Genomic DNA, 15056 nt, shown 5'->3' with positions numbered 1-15056 from the left:
TGTATACTCTGTTGCATGGACACACCACAGCATAGACCACATTTTTTGTTTTGCAGTTCGTGAACATGTCGCGCTTCCATTTGACCCCATCGTGATCAAAAACATTTCCTTCTAGTGTAGTTGTACAAGAAACGCAGTTACCACATTTGTGGTGCCCACATATAGGTTTTAAATTCCACTGTGCTACCAAGTCACTTTTTTGCTTTGGGATGTAGCTGTCTGCTCTTACAATTTGTTGCCCTATTCTTGGATTTTTACACATCGCGAAAATGGGTTTAGAAAGAGGATGCTCAAGTATTTCCAAAAAATGCCAGTTTTTCAAAATAATGCGTTTACATTGATTGGTGTGAGACCCGAAGGTCGTGACACAAACCAATTTATCAAGCTCAGCCTTTTCTTTAACCTGGAGAAGATTTTCTCTGGAGGTAAATCTAGCCCGCTTCATAGAGTGTTTCAATAGTTTCCTAGGGTATCCTCTTTTGCCCATTTCTGCGCAAAATACTGTCGCATGAGATTCAAAGTCTGCTACATCTGTGCAATTTCGCCTTATTCGCAAAAGTTGTCCATAAGGGAGATTCTCTTTCAAGCACTGTGGGTGGGAACTTCTGTAATGGACAATGGTATTTCGATCCGTTTCTTTTTTGTATATGGTGGTTGTGAGCGTTTTAGCGCTAGCACCTACTGTGATGTCAAAAAAGGTCATTTTACTTTTGCTGGATGCCATCGAGAATTTTATGTCATTATGTCTGGAGTTTTACCAGTCATAGAAGTGATCAAGCTCAGTCTAGCTCCCCTGCCACAGGAGCCAGACGTCGTCAATGTATCTCAGCCATTGGTTTATGTTGCCTGCAAATGGGTTATTATTGTATATGAATCTTTCTTCATATTGTGCAATAAAAAGCACCGCCATCTCCGGCGCATAAGGGAAACCCATGGCCGTGCCTTTTATTTGAATGAAATACTCATTCTCAAATTTGAAATAATTACTGCACAAAGTTATTTCTGCCAGTGCTAGAATAAATGTGGTAGGTACCCTGTGTGGTCTATCTCGTTTCTCAAGGTATAATTCCATTACCTGTAGAACCTCGTCCTGAGGAATCTGGGTGTAGAGCGAGGCTACATCTAGTGTTACCATCACCTGCGTCTCTTCATTGAATGACAGCCCTTCTGTTTTCGTGATAAAATCCGTGGTGTTCCTGAGGTACGACTTGACCTCTAGTAAGAAGGGTTTCAAGAAAAAATCAATATACTTTGAGACTGGCTCTAAAACCGAATCGCAACCAGAAACGATTGGTCTGCCTGGCCGTACCCGATCGTTTTTGTGAATTTTAGGCAAGAAGTACAGGACAGGCTGTCCTGTACTTCTTGCCTAAAATTCTTGATGGTAACACTAGATGTAGCCTCGCTCTACACCCAGATTCCCCAGGACGAGGCTCTACAGGTAATGGAATTATACCTTGAGAAACGAGATAGACCACACAGGGTACCTACCACATTTATTCTAGCACTGGCAGAAATAACTTTGTGCAGTAATTATTTCAAATTTGTGAATGAGTATTTCATTCAAATAAAAGGCACGGCCATGGGTTGCCCTTATGCGCCGGAGATGGCGGTGCTTTTTATGGCACAATATGAAGAAAGATTCATATACAATAATAACCCATTTGCAGGCAACGTAAACCAATGGCTGAGATACATTGATGACGTCTGGCTCCTGTGGCAGGGGAGCCAGACTGAGCTTGATCACTTCTATGACTGGTTAAACTCCAGACATAATGACATAAAATTCTCGATGGCATCCAGCAAAAGTAAAATGACCTTTCTTGACGTCACAGTAGGTGCTAGCGCTAAAACGCTCACAACCACCATATACAAAAAAGAAACGGATCGAAATACCATTCTCCATTACAGAAGTTCCCACCCACAGTGCTTGAAAGAGAATCTCCCTTATGGACAACTTTTGCGAATAAGGCGAAATTGCACAGATGTAGCAGACTTTGAATCTCATGCGACAGTATTTTGCGCAGAAATGGGCAAAAGAGGATACCCTAGGAAACTATTGAAACACTCTATGAAGCGGGCTAGATTTACCCCCAGAGAAAATCTTCTCCAGGTTAAAGAAAAGGCTGAGCTTGATAAATTGGTTTGTGTCACGACCTTCGGGTCTCACACCAATCAATTTAAACGCATTATTTTGAAAAACTGGCATTTGTTGGAAACACTTGAGCATCCTCTTTCTAAACCCGTTTTAGCGATGCGTAAAAATCCAAGTATAGGGCAACAAATTGTAAGAGCAGACAGCTACATCCCGAAGCAAAAAAGTGACTTGGTAGCACAGTGGAATTTAAAACCTATTTGTGGGCACCACAAATGTGGTAACTGCGTTTCTTGTACAACTACACTAGAAGGAAATGTTTTTCATCACAATGGGGTCAAATGGAAGCACGACATGTTCACGAACTGCAAAACAAAAAATGTGGTCTATGCTGTGGTGTGTCCATGCAACAGAGTATACATCGGCAAAACTTGCCAATCCATTAATGTAAGAATCACACAACATCGGTCCAGAATAAAGAAAAAGGTCTTGTCTGCACCGATGGTCGAACACTTTTTGAGCAAAAACCATAGTGAAAACGACTTCAAGTGGACTGTATTAACATGGATTGATCCTAAACACCAATCGCCATGTATTGAGAGTGCGCTATTGCGTAAAGAAACATATCTCATTATGAAATTTGATAGTATTAACAAAGGACTGAATTCTATGAGCGAAGTTAATAGACTCTAGCAATCTAGCTCGCCGTAGAAACATGAACCCTTCCATGCCATGACATTCAGATATGGACTCGTGATCCTGGTTAAAACTACAAACCCCAGAATGCAATATATATACTAACACTAACTGATTGGCTGTGACGACGTCACGTGACAATCCCTTGGTTTAGTATGCAATCGCGCATGCACGAACTCTTTCTACCAAACAATTCCGCGAGTGGAATGCAATCGTTTATGCCAGAAATCGGAAAGTAACAAGGTGAGTGCCCCGGACGGCATTTTCCGTACATTTTTGACTAAAAGCACACGACGTGCGAGTGCAGTAATTACTGTTTGTCAATTGCAGGTCTCACGACCACGATACAATTCACGAGTAGCGGCATCGATCACTGCCCCTCCCCGATTTCCTGACGAAGTAAGTTCACTTTCTCTCTGCTTCTCAGGGCACCATAACAACGCTCCTATATACGAGCAATCCACACTCACGGCCATTTGTTTTTCTGCATTTTTTTTTAGAAATGCATTTGAAATAAAACAGCACTTGAAGTCCATTTGAAAAACACGACGGTCAAGCAACAAGTCGTTGATTCAAAACCACAAAGGTACATAACTGCTTGTATGTAACCAATGGTAGGGATCAGGCCACGCAACTAATACTGAGATCCTAACACCCACCTTACTCTATTGCAGCGTGACACCCACGGTGTAGACAGCATTCCTAAGGCAAGCGCAACCTTGGTATTAAATAAGGTATGCCGCATCGTTTGATGCTTTTTGTTTGGAGCTAAATAATCATGAATGGATTGAGGAATTATTTCTAAAAATTCCCTCGTTTTTTTGTTATAAACAGTTCCCTATGGATTCGACTCATCCTGCCCTGATGAGAGTCCTGCGATTTGTATAGCGGGATTCGAAACGTGTCGGCATCCATTCTCTGACCTATTTGGATTAAATGCGATATTGTTCAGAGCACAGTGGTATCTTCTATGTTTAAAAAGCTCTTTTTTACCCCTCAGGAATTCAACAGTTATTGGTCACTGATTTGTCCATTGTATATTCATTCTGTGTATATATTTGTTCCTTGGCAACTGTACCAATTTGAATTTTTTTGCTCACATTTTGAATATATTCAGTATGTTTTTGTGTGCTTCACTGTAATGTCTATTAATGTTTGAATTTTTAATTGTATGACAACACGTTCAGTCGATATTGTTCTTTCTCTGATCAACTACTAAATATGACAGACAACTAAATAAAATGACATAAAGAATATGTCAGGATAACTAATTGAGTTTTGTTTATCCTCATGATACATTAATTGTTTGAAATAAGAACAGAGGCATAGGTAAAATTCCCCCTTTTTTTGTAGGGTATTAATGCAGCAGAATTTCATATTGCAAAGTACAACAATGTTTCAAGTAAGATTCATTACATGAACTAAAGCGAGTTTAGACCGGTCCACTGTTGGTATGCATGCTGTGTACAATGTACCTCAGAGCAGAGTTGCCACGGGCAGCAAAGATGTTCGTTTCTATTAACCTTAGATTGCTGACATTTCATTCGCACACTATAATAATTCATTGTCCAAACAGTAGCAGTTCTGCTCTGTGTGCAATCCCACGATAGTGAAGGTATGTAGCCTGAAAAATAATAGAGAATTCCCCAACGATAATCTATTTATTTTAATGCATTTACGATTAATGGAATTACCTTGCCGCGGAGCTGACAGTTGTGCCCAAAGCAACTGCCTGGGATTTGGCTTTTTTCCCTTTCCCATACAGAGTAACCCTAATTCCGCTCTGCACTCTAATGAAAAGAAGTTGCTAAATTCACTATTTTGCTGTTTCGCTCTCAGAGCAAAGCTTTTTTTCCCGTAGCTTATACTTCCTCATTGAGTCAATCATGCATAACACCCTATTTTCGTGTAATCTTTTCAGAAACCATCTCTATGGAAAAATATGATCTAGTGGATGCACACAAGTCATCACTTCAAAAAATGTTTTCTTTTGAATTAATTCAAATGTGGAATAATTTGAATATCTTTTCAAAAATATATGAAACAAATATTGTTCCCAGGTTGTAGATTCAGTCCAGATCAGAGGTATTATCCCCCTTAACATAATGAAGAGGCCAATGACCAACATTAAATAAGCATAAAATGGAACATTTCAGATTTTTATTCTAATTTTTGCATTGAAGTGTTGGAGGCCACTTGTAGTTTGGAGGTAGCATTTACAAAAAGAAGGCATTAGTAAACGCAAAAAGGGGATGGCAATATGGGATCCTATATTACAGTGGCTACAAATACAGAACATTCAGGTCTAGAATTGCATTTGGATATAAAAGCCGTGTGAGTTTTGATTTATTTTTTGACCTCGTTAATATTTTGTTCTCTCCGATTATATATTTCCCTGAAATGAAATGTTTATACCGAAGATATCTTGTATCTAGGTCTGGTCTGAGCATCGGGGTGGGGGTGGGGGGCTGGACTAGGGGCAAAAATGAGAAAACAGGACAAATGTAATGTATGGTGTTAATACAAGTCATTTTATCATGGTGATTTGCACTGTTCTATAAAAATAAAAAAAATAAAAAAGAAGTGTTGGAGGCTTTATATTGATCCAGTTAATAACCAACGACAGTCGGGGGCATAGTTATGAAATTGTAGCACAATGCAGCTCAGCAAGTCACAGGGAACTGGCAGGAATGTGACATATGTAATATAATGCAGCGCATTCCTGTCTTTTCCCCACTGTTGGTGCACAAAGGGCTGCCTGGTGCTAACAACCCAAGCGCCTCTGCACCATGGTGCAAGGGTGTCTGCGTGGCATGTAGGATAGTCTTGCTGCAGGGAGGGGCACCTTCCTGCACTAAAAAAAAAACCTGAGAGGCATAGGTGTGCTGCACACATAGAAAGAGGAAGTAACAAGGAGAAATAAAGATATTCCTAGTCCCATGGGAAGGTGTTTCTTTTTGGCACATTCCCAGGTCTATCATTGATGGTAAATCTGGGAATGCAACAAAATCAATGGGAGTTGCTTAGGGACACCCACGCATTGCCTTTCCAGTGCAAAGTATGCAATGCAGCGATTTGCGTTGTGTTATGTTACTCCAGATTTATGAAGCCACTCAGGGCGACTCTAGGTGGCCTTGCATGGCTTCATAAATCGCATTTTAGGCTTGGGTCGCACTTGCACCATGTTGCATGGTGCAAGCTCGACGCAACTCTCCTTGTGTAAATATGCCCTTCCATTTCTACTAGTACATAGTGAAATGTAGAAGATTATACCCACTTCTTGAAACATGTTGAATATTTGATGACATTTTCCCAAAATGTACTGAATGAAAAAACATGCAGTAGAATACTAATATGTAAATTACTTTTATTATATGGCATGGTGAAGGTAACGAGGTTCCTCAGTGACAGCCTTAAAAATGTTGTCACCACTGTTGTTAACATCTCACAGTTCAATACTAATCATAGGAAGATATACTGTGATCCATATGAAATGTAGATAAACGATACATGCATTAAGGTAAAATGCAATGTGATTGTGAGGGATGGTTTATGACATGACATATGTCAATGAATAAACTTTGTACCATTGAGAGTGGGAAATAAATATTGGAGGGGAAAAAAATGGGAAAATAATGTTAATAGATAAAAAATATGATAATTGTATTTGTTTCTAAGATTGGTTACTCAATATTTTAACTCTTCCATTCCAATAAAAAGTATTTTTATAATGTCAGTTTTGTGATAACTTGGGTTCTATGTCAACCACGAGCTCAACACACAAGTTGTTTATCACCCCGATTGTTAGCTAATATATATTACACTGTGGAGTTTGCCACCGTGTAATTATTGTGAGGTCAGAGTTTTCATAAGAATTCCATTTTCACTGAAGAAATAAAGCTTACATTGACATTATAATTAGGTATGCTACTAAGAACTTAACAGGCGTAAAAAAAACCAACCTAGAATAGTTATTTGTTGGAAACAGGTAAAAAGTAACCTTTAAAAACCAAACAAAGTCTGAAATCCACCAGTCATAGTTTACTGAGCTAACTGTAACTTGCACCCCTACCATGCCCTGCTTATGAATTCACATGCTGCATCACTCATGACAGAGTAAATGATATTATTGATGACATCACTGATGAGATCTGTAATAACACCATATTCAGTATAGCATACAGTAATTGAGCATACACATGTGGGCCAATGATATGCGAACAACCTCATCCCACAAGATAATCGTGATTGTGAACTCTTTCAAAGTCGCTAAAGTTTGGGGTGGAGAAAGTACTCCATGCTTTACTCAAAGTAAAGATTGGAGCACCTGATGTTTGAAAGTAGATGGTTTGAAAATAGACTGTGGTCTAAAGTCAAAGCCTGTTCTAAAGATTTCTGAGAAAGGCAAAGATGCTGTTAACAATACATTATCTTATCCACTAGTGGTTATCTAGGCACGTGTCCATGTTAACAAGTTGTAATACAGCGATATATCTAGCACCCACCCCAGCTCTGGGGCACGCAAATGAGTACGCCACACACAGAGCTCTGTAATGCATGTCTTTATTCTTCAGCATGCAACCATTAACTGAACGCACTGAGTCATAGACTGTATTGACCACGCACACACACTTAAATACCTCCCAACTGATTATGTATATTTGAAAGGTGTCGGCCTAAGACTACAAGGGTCCTACTACCCATGATCACACAACACTATGTCTCCCCCTTTGTTAAATTAAAAGACGGACAACATACATACATTAGAGTTCCTCAATGAGTCATTGAAGTGCTTGCATCAATTTTCCATATAGATTTGTTCGATGTGAAGGCATTGCGCTGTAATCTGGCATCGTAGATGTAGACTCAAATGTTCGACTTGGGGACTCAGGTGGACTTGTCTCACTCGTGATTTCTGGAGCCAATGAACATCGAGGCTGATGATTGAAATGGGTTGAGTCTGTCGTAATGGACTTTCCACGACGTGGAGTGGTCACCATATGTCCTTTACTTGTCACAATTCTCAATGGATCAGCATCAAACAGAGAGTTAGTTTTGCGTTTCTGTTTCTGTTTGACTAGGACCCGGTCTCCTTCTTCGAAAACCATGTCCCTGCGCATCGGCGCTTATCTGCATAGGTCTTCATCTTTATTTTGCAAGAAGTGTCAATGACACAAATCTCATCAGTGTCTAGGACTGGGCTCATGGTCCATTGTGGTAGCTGGGTCCCAATGGCTCTCCCAAACAGCAAGGTGGCAGGGCTTTCACCTGTTGTAGAATGGGCAGTTGACTAATAGGAATGAAGGATTGGCCATAAGGCTGACTTGAGATCAATTCCTTAAAACGCACTGACCCACTTTCTTCAGGGTGCCGATAAATCAGTCAAAAACACCATTTGCCTGTGGCCAGAGAGGTGTGCTTTTCTTAGGCTTGACATTCAAATGAGTACGAAAGTACTTACAGTCTCTGCTATTGAAGGGTGGACCAGTCTCAGATTTGAGGATGGAGGGAACTTCCCACGACGCAAAAATATCATCTAGCCTCTCAATTACTTTTTCATAGCGGGTCGATGATAAATCTTTCACTAAGGGAAAAACGCGAGTGCTCACCAATAACTACCATAAGCTGATGGCCATTGTTTAAGGGTCCAAAGAAATCAACTGCAAGTTCTCCCATGCTCATGTAGGAAGGTCAGATATATTTAGCGAATGCTGTGCTGTTTTGGGAGATAAGCAGATACACAGTGACGTGCTTTCAGTTCCTTCGTGACTCATTCATCAGGGTAAGGAAACCACATTGGTTTTGAAGGGCTCTTTGGTGGGTACAATGGCAGGATGTCTTTTGTGTGCAAGTTCCATGACTTGTTGTCTCACGCTCTCAGTTATGACAATCCCCAAACCTCTGAATGATACCTTTTTAAGTGACAGAAAGTTCTTCCAGCACATTTTTGAATTTTTAATATTCAAGATCATCTGTGAGAGGTTGAGTGTGCTTTGTCTATGATTGCATTGCAATGATATTCTTGAGTGTGAGCATGTTTGTCTGTGTTAAGAGTAGCAATGATCTGCTCAACCGATAGAGCTGCAGGGATTCAAGACTTTACTATGAAATTGATATCTGGTTCAGCCGCGTTAGACTTTGCACTGTTCCGCTTTAATGTGACTCGTGAGAAGTGCAGGGTTTTGATCCTTCCCTGGCTTAGGTACAATTGTATAATCATATTCCTGCAATCTAAAACCCCATTTTGATGCAAGGGTGCATCTTGGCTTTTAAATTTCCAAAAATGGTAAGCAATGCCTGCTGGTAAATTACAAGGGTGAAATGCTTTTTGTACAGGAACACATGAAAATATTCACAAGACCACATTGCAACTGGGCTCTCTTTTTTTGGCTGATAATAGGCATGGTCAGTCCGAGATAGATCTCTTCTAGCCTGGCCAAGCTCTCAGATTCTAGATCTGGGAGGGTCATGAAACAGCATGGGTGGGCCATGAAGATGAATGGGGTTGCCTACCAAGTCCCAGGTATCTGAGAGCTGGCTCAGGAAATGCAGGATGGTCTTATAGGGTTATGAGTATCATACTCAACCTACGTTTGGGGTTGTCTTACTAACATAACATAACACGTGTATGTGTAAAGAGCACATATCACCCATGGGTCTCAAGGTGCTGAATACCGGATGTTTATTGTTGCCAACTAAATGGCACTCATTTTGTCGACCTCAGGTGGAGGAAAGGCTGAGTGGACCCGTCGGGATTTGAATCTATGACCATGAGGTCAATCACATTCCCCTGCAGTGGATGCATTAGTCCACTAAGCCACCAGACCCTAGTCGTACTCTGTATTTAGAGTGGGATTGTAACTAGATGCTTTTTCTCTTCTGCTCTCTCTGTCTCACACTCATTTCTCTATCTGCCTCACACTCAGCATTCTCCCTTTCACCCTGATCTCCTGCCCACCTCATAATCTGCTTCCCCATACTTCATCCTCTGCTCTCTCCACCTTTCCTTCCTCTTTCTCTGCCTCATCCTCTTTTTCTTCACCTCATCTTCCTTTCTCCTTGCTGTGGCATTCACTCTCTCTTTACCTCACCCTACTTTCTCCCCTCATCCCTCTTTTTCCCCCTCACCTTTCTCTCACTCTACATAGCCATCGTCTCACTGTGCATCAACATCTTCTCTCTTCACCTCCCACCTCACCATCTCTCTCCATTTCACTTTTCTTTCTCAACCTCCCTGTCACTCTCCTCTGTCTTTCAGATCCACCCCTCTTCTCCTCTTCACTTAACCATCCTTCATTTCTTCATTACTATCCTCCCTCTTTCTACCTCCCCCTCCTCCCACTCCCCCTAACTCTCCTATCACCCTCTACTCTCTCTGCTTCTCCTTCTCCTCTTTCCACCTCATCATCCTCTCTCTCCCCCTCAGTGCCCTCTGTCAACATCACCTTAACTGCTGCTACACATGGGGCAGCAATTTGGTGCATGTAAAGGAAGCTTGAACTGCTACCATACAAGTGTTCTGGTCTGTGTAATCAGAATTTTCCCTCCTCCTGCCCAGGGCATGTTTTCACTGTGCACAGTGGCAGCACCAAGGCCTGGATTATATACAGGGTACTGATGAGAATGCGTAGGATTTTCAAAGACCTTTGGGCCATGTCTATGTAAACAGATAGTAAGAAGCGGCGCAACAATTTAACGTTGAGAATAATGGCTACTGACATACATATACTCCAAATAAGAGCTATAACTATAGGAAGAGCAATTAAAGTTGGCTACTTTAGGAAAACGAACCAAACATCAAATGTGGGCCTGTTTCTACTCGTAGCTGCACACTGTGCCAAAAGTACAGCTTCTCAGGTTGACAGCTGGACTTCCCAGGTGGTGGCTTTTTCTCAAAGAATATTTGTTTGTCAGTTTCTTGAGCATATTGCATTTTAAGGGGAACACATCGGAATCTACAACTAATGTGAATGTCTCAAATCTAGCCTGTTTCTCCTAAAATACAACTGGAATGTGGCTGCCTCTTTAATGTTCTCTTCTTCTTTCCTGCTAGTCTCTCCTGGTCCCTTCACCCTCTCTTTCACCGGTACTCTCCCCGCCTGTCTCTTTCGTTCTACAAATCTCCTCAAGTTGCTTCACCCTCCTTCTCTAGTCTCATCCCCACCAGTACTCCTTTGCTCACTTTAGGCAAAATCAAAGCATGTGACAGATGCAGAAATGTATTTACATATATCGTCATGGGTTAAGCATAGATTCACAGCAGGAAGAAATTAACACAATCCACAACATACATGCATATATACATATTCTGCAATTTGGCGTCTCTGAAGTACTGTATGATGAGAGCTTGGGGAAGTCTCTTCAGATGTAGTGGGAGTGCCACAGGTACCGCTGCTGTTCACATAAGCATGATAACAACCACCCATGACTTACTTCACATCTATCCCAGGCATTACAGGGCACTGGTACTCGTCATGAAAGCCAAAAAATTAACATGAGAAAATAGGCTGCTGGCCCAGGTGAATCATTAGGGAAAAGAATAAAATCTGTTTTTCTTGTAAATCGGCCTTTGGTGAGCCATGGGGATACCTTGGGAGGGTCTGGCCCATCTGGCTCTCCCTCAAGAGTCGGGCCTGCTTCTAGCATAGGCCACAATGTGTCTCTGAGCATTGGGATGTCCATTGTGTTGAACAATGATCGCATCCAACCCAAAGGACTTGCGCTTACAACAGTCTCAGTATGTAACTTTGGATCAAAGTAAGCCATTTCAGTTGCATTTTCAATTGTGTGTTTTACATTCTTGAAACTTCTATCATATTCAGGGGACCATTGGAAGGGGACATTCTTCTTGAGCAACTTTCTTAATGGGGCACTCACCGTGGCAAAATCACGACTGTATATTGAGCAATAGCTGGCCATGCATAAGAAGGATCGGACCATGGTTACATCTTGTGGGGGACAGGTGAATGAAAATGCTTGTACTTTTTTAGGGTCAGGAGTCATTCCCACTTCAGAGAAAATATGCCCAAAGAATTGAGAGTTTGGTTTTGTGAAACCCACCCTTATCTGCATTTAACGTGAGACCTGCAACGGAAAGCAAACTACATAGTTATGTTCTATAAGAGTTTTGTCATGTTCCTTTTGTGTGGCCCCAAACACTAATATACCATCACTGTAGTTAAAAGTATGTTTGACGTGCTGAATTACTCAGCAAATAATATCCTCAAAGATTTCTTAAGCTGAAAACACAGCAAAACTGAGTCTTTTGTATCTGAACAAACAAACAAGAGATGAAAAAATAGTTATGCACCTACAGTTCTCTTCCAACTCCAGTTGATGGTTTTCTTTGTTTAAATCAAGATGCGAGAAAGACTTTGGCGCAATTCAGGTGTGTAAACACGTCAGCTCTGTGTGGACCTGGATGGCTTTCTCTCTCGATTGCTTTGTTGGCCTGGTGCATATCAACACAAATTGGCACTGCAACTCAATTCTCCTTTTTTGAACCTACCACCGTGGGCAAACCCCATTGCGTTGGACCAGTAGAGCGATCGATGATGTCATGCTTTAATTATGTTTCTAGTTCTTTCTCAATGGCCTAGTGTAAATGAAAAGCAATCTGGCAATGTCACTGAGCAACAGGATGAAGTCCTCATTAATGGGAAGTTGCTCCTTCATTGTCATAAGTTTGCTTGGTTCATGAAATAACAACAAGAATAGACTCACTATTTCAGAATGTGCATTGAGGTTATAGTTGATGGATATCAGTGCCATGTCTGCAGCAATGCTGAAACTGAGTAGATATGCACTTGACAAAGTACCTTGGAGAACATGAATTGGTGCTTGTACTGTCGTTTTCTTCTACAAATGACCCATGGCTTTGTAACGGCATAGAAGCAGCACATGTGCACACCTTTGTTTTTGATGGCGTTAGACGTGGTGCCAGAAACAGCTTGTTGTATTTTTCTGCCAGCATGATATTGATTAATGCATCACTGTCTATAATGAAAGTTGTAGGATAGCCATTCACCTTTTGCATGATTGCATGATTGCTGGACTTGGCCCTTTTGGCAGGTTCACCCCTGAACTTTTTGCCTTAAAGCTCTGACATAGTGGTAGTGATGTTTGGCCTCTGTGCACTTTAGCACTGTGGCCCAGTGTAAAGTGCGTTCGCTTTCTATGTATGTGTGGTGAGACTGGCCTGCCATCCCATAGGAATGCATGGGGGATATGTGTGTCCATGGTAGTTCCTGGTATGAGAGAAGTGCAGGGGAGAGTTTAGTATGTGCAACCTCGTGAGAATAAATGCTGCACAATGGTGTGATTTATGGTGACTGGTGGAGAAATGCCACTTTTAGAAGTTGGCATTTCTGTGTACTGTGTGTCTGCCTGCCTGATGTGAATTGCATGTCTGGCTTGTGATTGACAGGGGCTGGATGGTGTGGTTGGCTCCAGGAGCCAGGATGAGTCTGCCCAGTGGGGAATAGGGAGATCTGCATGTCGGGAGGAGTTGCATCTGGGGCCTGAATAGGGCTGTGCCTTCCCTCCACAATGCTGGCTCTGCCGCCTGTGGTGGGTCTGAGCACCTAGCCCCCACCTGTCAATGGAGAGAGGAGTTGAGCACAACAAACTGCTCCAAAGCTCCCCCAAACCAGTTGCATCTGGTTTTTCCCCCAGCCCTGTGCTGTGTCACAAAGAGAAAATGTTGTATAAATATAGAGTCTGTGACCCCATGTAAATAATCAGTTCGGTGCAGTGTGCTGTTTTTGTACCTGACCGGGCGTGCTGCTGCTGGGGCCCAAGGGGGGATTCCAGGAGGGCTTGCCTCCCTGGGCCCTGCATTGCCCTTAAGTCTCTACAGGAACTTTCTGCTAGATTTACTCCTTTTTCCTACAGGACTTTTACCGCCCTGAGAGCGCCGCAATTCGGCTTCTGAAGGAGCCCTGGAGCTTTGCAGCGCTGAGCTGCATATTGCCCTGAGGGAATCCCCAGCGTAGTAGGGATTCCCCCGAAATTGCTGGGATTAAGAGGGTGCCCACCCTGCATTCACCTTCTGCTTCATGGGTGCCCACCCCGCTCTTATGCCGCAAATTATCTTTGTGGTAATTGTGGGTACCCACCCCGCTTCTACTTTTTGTTTACAAAGCTGGAGCCCACCCCGCGTTTTACCGCCACGGCCCGAGTGAGTAATGGCCACCGACCCGGAATCCAGGCAAAGTTTGCCTGCTTCTGGGCGGGGCCAGTGGCAGGAGCAGAAGAGGTATAGGCAGAGGGGAGGAAGGGAGCCTACCCCGCCTCCCCGAGCCCCTCGGCAAAGCCCCGACTCCCGGGAGAGGGCCTGGGTGAAGAAGAGTACGGCCGGAAGTTGTGCTGTGCGCTGGGGAGGACAGGAGACTACCCCGCCTCCCCGAGTGACCATGACGGGTCCCGGGTCCCAGGAAGGGGCCCAGGTGACTAGGACGGTGTCTACCTGTGCGGGAGTCCCGAGAGGGAGGGAGAGCCATGTAGGCGCCAGCAAGTGAAATGGAGAGGTCGGGTCCAACGTCAGTGGGCTCTCATGTCTGGAGAGAGCCCCGCGTGTGGCGGACCCAGTGCAGAGGAGACCGGGTGAAGAACGGAGACCAGGACAAGAAGAGTTCTCCCCCCGCCAGAAGCCGGCGAGTTGCAATGGCTAAGGGGGAGACTAAGCGCATTGTTGGTGCCTAGGGCTGCACTATGGTGGCATTGGTGCTGAGTGGTCCCTCAAGAGAGCGGGCCACTCCAACAAAATAGGAATGTTTGTTTAAGGGCCCAGAGGGGTCCGTGCTTCCCCGTGTTGTGCACAGAGTCTGAGCGGTCCCGCCAGGAGAGCGGGCCGCTCCCACGTTGCTGAAATTATTGATTAATAGAGGGTCCAGAGGGACCCAGGCTTTTTCCCGTGTGGGGGCACATTGAGTCCAGAGGCACAGTGGTGCCCACGTTTTCGCTGATCCCAGCTGCCCTGCGAGAGCGCAGGCAGCTGCAACATGTTTGCACAGTTATGTGAGAGAGTCCCTGAGAGGGACAGACGTGGCACAGAGGTGCCAGGCCTTCACCATTATTTACAGCTGCCCAGCAAGTAATGGGAAGCTGCACCGTTTAGTCGCACAGTTCTTTGGGGAAATGTCTCTGCCCCAGTACTTTCCTTCACAGCTGTGCAGCACTTAGTGCCAGCTGCAACATTTAGGTTTGCGCAAGGTGCGCACCCTTGACTTTCGCTGCTTTGGCAGCGCGCCCTGACTTTTGGGAC

This window comes from Lissotriton helveticus, chromosome 2_1, assembly GCF_964261635.1.
Source record: "Lissotriton helveticus chromosome 2_1, aLisHel1.1, whole genome shotgun sequence".
NCBI classification, from domain to species: Eukaryota; Metazoa; Chordata; class Amphibia; order Caudata; family Salamandridae; genus Lissotriton; species Lissotriton helveticus.
The sequence above is the reverse complement of the archived record's forward strand: the minus strand, read 5'-3'. Positions refer to the sequence as shown.